This window comes from Zingiber officinale, chromosome 3B, assembly GCF_018446385.1.
Source record: "Zingiber officinale cultivar Zhangliang chromosome 3B, Zo_v1.1, whole genome shotgun sequence".
In the NCBI taxonomy this organism is placed as follows: Eukaryota; Viridiplantae; Streptophyta; class Magnoliopsida; order Zingiberales; family Zingiberaceae; genus Zingiber; species Zingiber officinale.
The window spans coordinates 548036-556466 of record NC_055991.1 but is presented as its reverse complement, the minus strand read 5'-3'; positions in this window follow the sequence as shown (position 1 = coordinate 556466).

Below are 8431 nucleotides of genomic sequence, written 5' to 3'. Positions count from 1 at the left end.
TAGCCGCTAGCAGAGGATAAAGTTTTATCCTTAGCGGATAAACTCTATTCGATAGAAGACGCCTTAGACCTCTTTGAAGGCGCCTTCAAGCTACGGATAACTTTTTTCAGGGGCTATAAAAAAACCTCTGGACCTAGAAAATAATCAACAACTCCTGTATTCATTTCCTAGCTTATTTCTGAGCGATCAAATAGTGTAAGAGGCTTCTCCACCTTCAACAAAGGAGACTTTTTTAGTGCTTTCATTTGCCTTGGATTAACAACCATCTAGGTTGTAACCAAGTAGTTTCTTAGCCTATTTTATTTTTAGTTGTTCAATTTCTTTTGTTATAATTGTGCTACTAATCTATGATAGAAGATTGGTAAAGGTTAATTTTTGTTATATAGCCAATTCACCCCGCTCTAATCGGCCTCGCTGCGCAACAAATTAAAGTACAAATAAAAATAGTTATACCAATGACTTTATGTTGAAGCTTGGGTGTGGTCATTGGAGTAGCGTTTCAGCATCATAGAGAGCTTTTCGGACCAATGCTTGAGTACAAAAGGTGTAGCAGTTATTTTTTCTGGTGCTGCTGGTCGAAGCTTCTTTTATAGCCCTTTTTGGGGACTTGGACCACCTCCAAGCGCCTAGACTGAGGCTTATCTGATCATGCTTCATTGTTGGATTATCCACCTCCGGACACCTGGACCACCTCCGTGTGCCTGGATCACTGACATGGCGTAGATGTGGCTGCACCTCGGCGAAGCTCTATCTGCGAAAGTTGATCTAACTTTGGGCGCCTAGACCCTGAAGTGTGTCGGCTAATTAGAGCACGCCAACTCAACTGCATGCGTGGCTGGGCTCAACCCTATCTAGGCACCTAGACCCACTCGGGGCGCCCGGACCTCCGGGCACCTTGACCCTTCCCGGTTGCATGGAGACCATTTTTCCAGCCAACTTACAGCTTTAATTTCTTGCAAGACACGTTAGTCCAACAACAAAAAATACCCAATAAAACAGAATTAACACATTAAAAATAAAAACAATTTATGACTTAGATCTGGTCTCACCAAGACCAAGATCTAGTCATGGTCTTAACTTAGACTTTCAAAATGGATACAAGTTGGATCAACGCCTACAACCCCTATTGGGCTCGTCCTTACTGGATCACTCTCATCCAGTGCTTACCTCATTTATCATTTTCTGACTTACTCGACACTTAACCCACTAGGACTTCATGTCAGATGCTCCATTTGGGCTTCAGTCAGTTGTCAAGTCCCGCGGACCCAACTGGACTTCTTGCTAGAGATCAACCTAACTAGCTAGTCTTCCCATACCAGTTATCAATCTAACTATACTTCAGCCTGGTGTCATGTCCTATCAAGTGTTTCAATCTTGCATACTTGGTAAACGGGTTAGAAAACACAACATTTAACTTTAATTCATTTGTCATTCATCAAAATTTGAGTTTGACCGTTGATGTTAACTGCACCAATAATCTCCCTCTCTTTGAAATAATGATAACATGAGTCAAAATTAGAAAAATAAATTGGCATTTTCTTCATTCTCTAAATCATTGTTGAGTTATGATTTAAAAATGTTCATATTTTTCTTACTCAAATTCTAACTCTCTCCTTTGGCATTCATCAAAATAAATATACATAGTATAAATGAATAACATACATAGTTAACCGTTAATATGTACTATAATTAGCGAACACAAGTTTAATTTTCAACTCTATTTTAGGTAGGATTTAAAAAAATAAAAAATTATAAGTGAAATTGAAAGAATTACTAAAACAATTTTTTTTCAAAGTGTTTGAAAAAATATTCCAAGGAATTTTTCAAAGTCATTTGAGACAATTTTGTTAAACATGTTCTTGGAGAATTACGAAAATAGTATAAATATATTTTTAAAAAAATCTATTTTCAAAGAGATTTTTGTATTTTTCAAAATATTTTCAAAATATTTTTTAGAATATTTTAAAGAAAATTTTCAAAATAGATCCTCCCCTTAACCTAATATTTCTTTAAAAATAATCATGTTAAAGTCAAAGCTTTTTAAAATTTATTTTTTTATTTTTTTTTTTTTTTGAAAAAATCTAAGAAATTTTGACCAGAATATATATTTCAAGCAATTTTCAAAATGATGAGTTTCCAAAGTAAGTTTTCATGAATTTTGGAAACAATTTTTAAAAGAAATTTTTTAAAACATTTTCAATTGTTTTCAAAGTGATTTTTCAAAATATTTTAATACTACCATCCTTTACTGACAGACCCTATGTTGGAAAAACTTGAATGGAAATATGACGTGTGGGTTTCAGTCCCACAAAGAAAGTGAAGCCTTCCGGCCGACTGATTAAGAACAAAGGGGATGAAAATCCAGGGCCCGGATGACATCAACCCGAAGAGTCATTTGTGAACCCCATTATTTGTAACATCAGTCAGACAACTTGTTGGCTAGTATACAAGACAAGGAAGGTCGCCAGCTTACCTGCACACCACGTGGCAGCTTGCCTGCTCGCCACGTGGCAAGCTTGCTGGCAATTTTGGCAAACATGCAAGCCACGTTAACGTGGCTTGCTGGCAAGCATGCAAGCCACAACGTGGCTTGCTTGTTGGGCTTGCTCATTGCAAGCAGAGAAGAGGCAGAGGTCTATATAAGACCATTAAGAAGCTTGAGAAGAGCAGAACAAAAACTCGAGCTTTATGTGAGATTTGTGTGAGAGAAGCACTTGTGTGAGAAGAGCACATGAGCACGTGCTTCCCTTCCTCTTTGAATCCCCATGTTTCCTTCTCTTATGTTGTGCACTTCTTTTGCTCAATAGAAATAGTGATAGTTTTCGGATCTAGTTCAGATCGTCACGACAACCAGTGCTCGGTTGTGTTCTTGATCCTGCCGTTTTATCCTGGGAAACAGACGTCCACCTGATCCTCTGAGCACCGCGGAGGGGCTGAATCTGTTTTAAGGAGACAGCGCTCTGCTGGACTCGGCATCCACTTTGAGTTCGTGTTGCAGCTCTCGACATCCTGTCAGCAACTCTCAGCAGCAACGTGGTGTCGCTCGACAACTCACGGTGTCCGCAACTCATCTACTCGGCACGTGGCTCGGCTCGCTAGAGTCGACAGTTTGAGATTATCTGCTCAAACCTACTTGATTGTAAGTTTTTGTACATCTGATACGCACTCAGAAGCGTGAAACAGAGCTTCTGAGACAATCACACAGATTGTAACGGGTTTACACCCAACAATACTTAAAACAGGTTCGTTTTGTTACCATGGCGGCAGAAAATGTTGAGATGCAACAGGCTCAACATATGCCGGCCTCCTCCGCCCCGATTGGGAACGTGTCAATCAATCACGGGGAAAAGCCAGAAAAATTCACAGGAGTGAATTTCAAGCGGTGGCAGTAGAAGATGTTCTTCTACTTAACCACGCTAGGTCTGGCACGTATCTTGACCGAGGAGATTCCAAGGTTGTTAAGGGTGTAGATGAGGTGAACACCCTCCTTCTTATCGACAAATGGAACGAGTCTGAGTTCCTCTGTCGAAACTACATCCTTAACAATCTTGCCGACTCACTCTATCTTGTGTATTGTGAGATAAAAACGGCAAAAGAACTGTGGGAATCTCTGGATAAGAAATATAAATCGGAGGATGCTGGGGCCAAAAAGTTTATTGTTGGTCATTTCCTGGACTATAAGATGAGTGACTCGAAGTCTGTAATCAGTCAAGTTCAGGAGCTTCAAGTACTCTTACAAGAAATTCACTTAGAAGGTATGACTCTGAGCGAAACCTTCCAAGTGGCAGCTATCATCGAAAAGCTACCAACTGGCTGGAAGGACTTTAAGAATTATCTGAAGCACAAGCGGAAGGAAATGAACCTAGAGGAACTTGTTGTTCGCCTTCGTATAGAAGAAGACAACAAGAATTCAGAGAGAAAACTGTTCTCTCTGGCTACTGTAAAAGCCAATGTTGTTGAGCACAGACAAAGCTCAAAACGGAAGCATCCAAAATCTTCCACGACGCAACCCAAAGGACAAAACATGAAAAAGAAGTTCTTAGGGAAATGCTACAATTGTGATCGTATGGGTCACAAGGCTTCAGACTGTAAAAGGCCAAAGAAGAAAAAGCCTGAAACCAACCTGGCAGGAGAACAGGATATGGATCTCTGCGCCGTGATCTCTGAGGTAAACCTAATAGGTTCCAATCCTCGGCAATGGTGGATCGATACTGGAGCCACCAGACATGTGTGCTGCAGCAAGGAGCTACTCCACAACTTCGAAGAAGTCACTGGAGACAAACTGTTCATGGGGAACTCAGCAACCTCAGACATAATGGGCCAAGGAAAGGTGGTGCTAAAGATGACCTCGGGCAAGGATCTCACTCTGAACAATGTGTTGTATGTTCCGGAGATTCGAAAGAATCTAGTATCTGAATCACTGTTAAGCAAGCATGGCTTTCGCATTGTCTTTGAGTCAGACAGAGTTGTACTGTCCAAGAACGGAGTGTTTATAGGAAGATGCTATGTATCTGATGGGCTGTTTAAGCTCAATGTAATGGCCATTAGGCCCAAGATAAATAAAAATGAAAGCTCTTCCACTTATATGCTTGAGTCTTCGTGTTTATGGCATGGTAGACTAGGACATGTTAACTACGATTTATTACGTAGATTAATAAACATGCAAAGCATACCTACATTCCACCTTGACCCAAAACACAAGTGTGAGATTTGTGTTGAAGCGAAAATGACAAGGTCATCCTTTCAACATATTGAAAGAATGAATGAACCACTTGACCTAATCCACACTGATGTGTGCGACCTAAAAGATACGCCAACACGTAGTGGTAATAAATATTTCATCACTTTTGTAGATGATAACACAAAATACTGTTATGTGTATCTTCTCAAAAGTAAAGATGAAACTATAGAGAAATTCGCTCTCTATAAAAATGAAGTTGAAAACCAGCGTAATAGAAAAATTAAAGTGGTTCGAAGTGACCGAGGTGGTGAATATGTATCACCATTCGCTGAGTTATGTGCTGAACATGGGATCAGACACGAAACAACAGCTCCTTATACTCCTCAGTAAAATGGAGTTGCTGAACGAAAGAATCGGACTCTTAAGGAGATGATGAATGCTCTTCTATTGAGCTCTGGATTGCCAGAATCCATGTGGGGGGAAGCTGTGTTAACAGCTAATGACCTTTTAAATAAGGTGCCCCGGAAGAAAATAGATAAGAGCCCTTATGAGTTGTGGAATGGAAGACAATCGTCCTACAAATATTTACGAATGTGGGGGTGTCTTGCCAAAGTGTTAGTACCTGATCCGAAAAGGATTAAGATAGGACCAAAGACTGTTGATTGCATCTTCATTGGCTATGCACAAAACATCACTGCATATAGATTTTATGTGTATGAGTCACATATACCGGAGATACACAAGAACTTGATAATCGAATCGAGAAATGCCTCGTTCTTCGAGCATGTGTTTCCATATAAGACCCGAGAGGATGCTAGCTCCTCAAAACGGGCAAATAAAACACAAGGCGAAAAAGAAGATGATAATGATTATGAACTAGTTAAGGTTGAGCTTAGACGGAGTAAAAGAGTTCGGGTAGAAAAATCCTATGGATCATATTTTATCACTTTCATGCTGGAAAGTGAGCCCCGGAGTTACTCAGAAGCAGTAAGCTCGTCTGATGGACCTCACTGGAGAGAGACAATTGCATCTGAGATAGAATCTATCTTGCAAAATCACACTTGGGAACTCGTGGAGCTTCCTCCGGGAAGTAAACCATTAGGTTGCAAGTGGATTTTCAAGAGGAAAATGAAGTCAGAAGGTACAATCGATAAATACAAGGCTAGATTGGTAATCAAAGGACACCGACAATGAGAAGGCCTTGATTACTTCGATACATACTCTCCGGTATCTAGAATAACTTCCATTAGAGTATTGTTGGCTATCGCTGCTCTATGGAATCTCGAAATACATCAAATGGATGTAAAGACAGCCTTTCTAAACGGGGATTTAGAAGAGGAAATCTATATGGACCAACCTGAGGGGTTTTCTGTGTCAGAACAGGAAAACAAGGTATGTAGATTGGTGAAGTCATTATATGGCTTGAAATAAGCACCAAAGCAGTGGCATAAAAAATTTGATAATGCCATGAAGGAATGTGGATTCAAGATCAATAAATGTGATAAATGTGTCTACATGAGAGCCACAGAGAATGACTATGTCATCTTGTGCCTCTATGTAGATGACATACTTATCATTGGGAGTAATGATAAGATAATCAAATCCACTAAAAACATGTTGAACTCAAGATTTGATATGAAAGACATGGGCCTAGCTGATATGATTCTAGGAATTAAAATTCTTAGAACAACAGAAGGACTTGTTCTTAATCAGTCCCATTACGTGGACAAGATTCTTGAGAAATTCACCAAGGGTGATACTGCGTTGGCACGAACGCCGATAGATACGAGTCAACATCTATCGAAAAATCGAGGTGAAAGTATCTCGCAGATAGAGTACTCGCGAGTGATTAGAAGTCTGATGTACTTGATGAGTTGTACACGACCAGACTTAGCCTACGCAGAAAGCAGACTGAGTAGATACACGAGTAATCCCAGTAGTGAGCACTGGAAAGGGATAACAAGAGTATTGAGGTACGTAAGGTACACTCGTGAATATGGACTGCACTATACAAGATATCCTGCTGTGATCGAAGGATACAGCGATGCAAGTTGGATATCTGATATACAAGACTCTAAGTCTACAAGTGGCTATGTCTTCACTCTAGCTGGTGCAGCCATTTCCTGGAAATCTTCTAAGCAAACCGTAATAACCAGATCCACGATGGAATCTGAGTTTGTAGCTCTTGACAAATGTGGTGAAGAGGCTGAATGGCTACGACAATTCTTAGAAGATATTTCACGTTGGCTAAAACCTGTGCCGGCGATTTGCATACATTGCGATAGTCAATCAACAATTGGTCAGACACAGAGTCATCTGTATAATGGTAAGTCTAGACATATACGTCGTAGATATAATACCATTAGACAACTACTCTCAACTGGAGTTATCACTGTTGACTATGTGAAGTCAAAAGATAACCTAGCGGATCCGCTAACCAAGGGGTTAAATCGAGAGTTAGTTGCAAGCTCATCACAGGGAATGGGCTTGATGTCGTTGTCAGCGATCAGTGCAGAGGACACCCAACCTATGCTGACTGGAGATCCCAAGAACTAGGTTCAAAGGGACAACTAATCTGGACTGACTAGACACACTGTAGGGAGAACCCATTGAAACAGTAACTAGACCAGGATAAGCCGATGGGCTTTTAATGATCAAAAGAGTAGATAGTAACTCTTAAGGGATCACCTATGTGAGAAAGAAGTGGGGCCGCTTCGAAGAGAATTGGAGGCACAATTCTAAGAGCTTCTCACAGAATCAGGCGTGTTCATGGCCAAGAACGAATACACTCATAAGACCTGAGCTATATCAGGGAGAGTCTTGGGTAAGATCTGTCCATGCTTACACCAACGGCCGAACAGTTCCAAGACATCACGTCTACTAATCAGCCAATGAGCAAACAGAGTTTACAAGGGAAGGTTCAAAGGGTAACACCTACCTATCCTATACTCGACTCAACTGTCGAAGACTATCACACATCCTTGTTTCCATTCATATGGGGGATTGTTGGAAAAACTTGAATGGAAATACGACATGTGGGTTTCAGTCCCACAAAGAAAGTGAAGCCTTCCGGCCGGCTGATTCGGAACAAAGGGGATGAAAATCCAGGGCCCGGATGACATCAACCCGAAGAGTCATTTGTGAACCCCATTATTTGTAACATCAGACAGACAACTTGTTGGCCAGCATACAAGACAAGGAAGGTCGCCAGCTTACCTGCACACCACGTGGCAGCTTGCCTGCTCGCCACGTGGCAAGCTTGCAAGCAAGCCACGTTGTGGCTTGCTGGCAATTTTGGCAAACATGCAAGCCACGTTAACGTGGCTTGCTGGCAGTTTTGGCAAGCATGCAAGCCACAACGTGGCTTGCTTGTTAGGCTTGCTCGTTGCAAGCAGAGAAGAGGCAGAGGTCTATATAAGACCATTAAGAAGCTTGAGAAGAGCAGAACAAAAACTCGAGCTTTATGTGAGATTTGTGTGAGAAGAGCACATGAGCACATGCTTCCCTTCCTTTTTGAATCCCCATGTTTCCTTCTCTTCTGTTGTGCACTTCTTTTGCTCAATAGAAATAGTGATAGTTTTCGGATCTAGTTCAGATCGTCACGACAACCAGTGCTCGGTTGTGTTCGTGATCCTGCCATTTTATCCTTGGAAACAGACGTCCACCTGATCCTCTGAGCACCGCGGAGGGGCCGAATCTGTTTTAAGGAGACAGCGCTCTGCTGGACTCGGCATCCACTCTGAGTTCGTG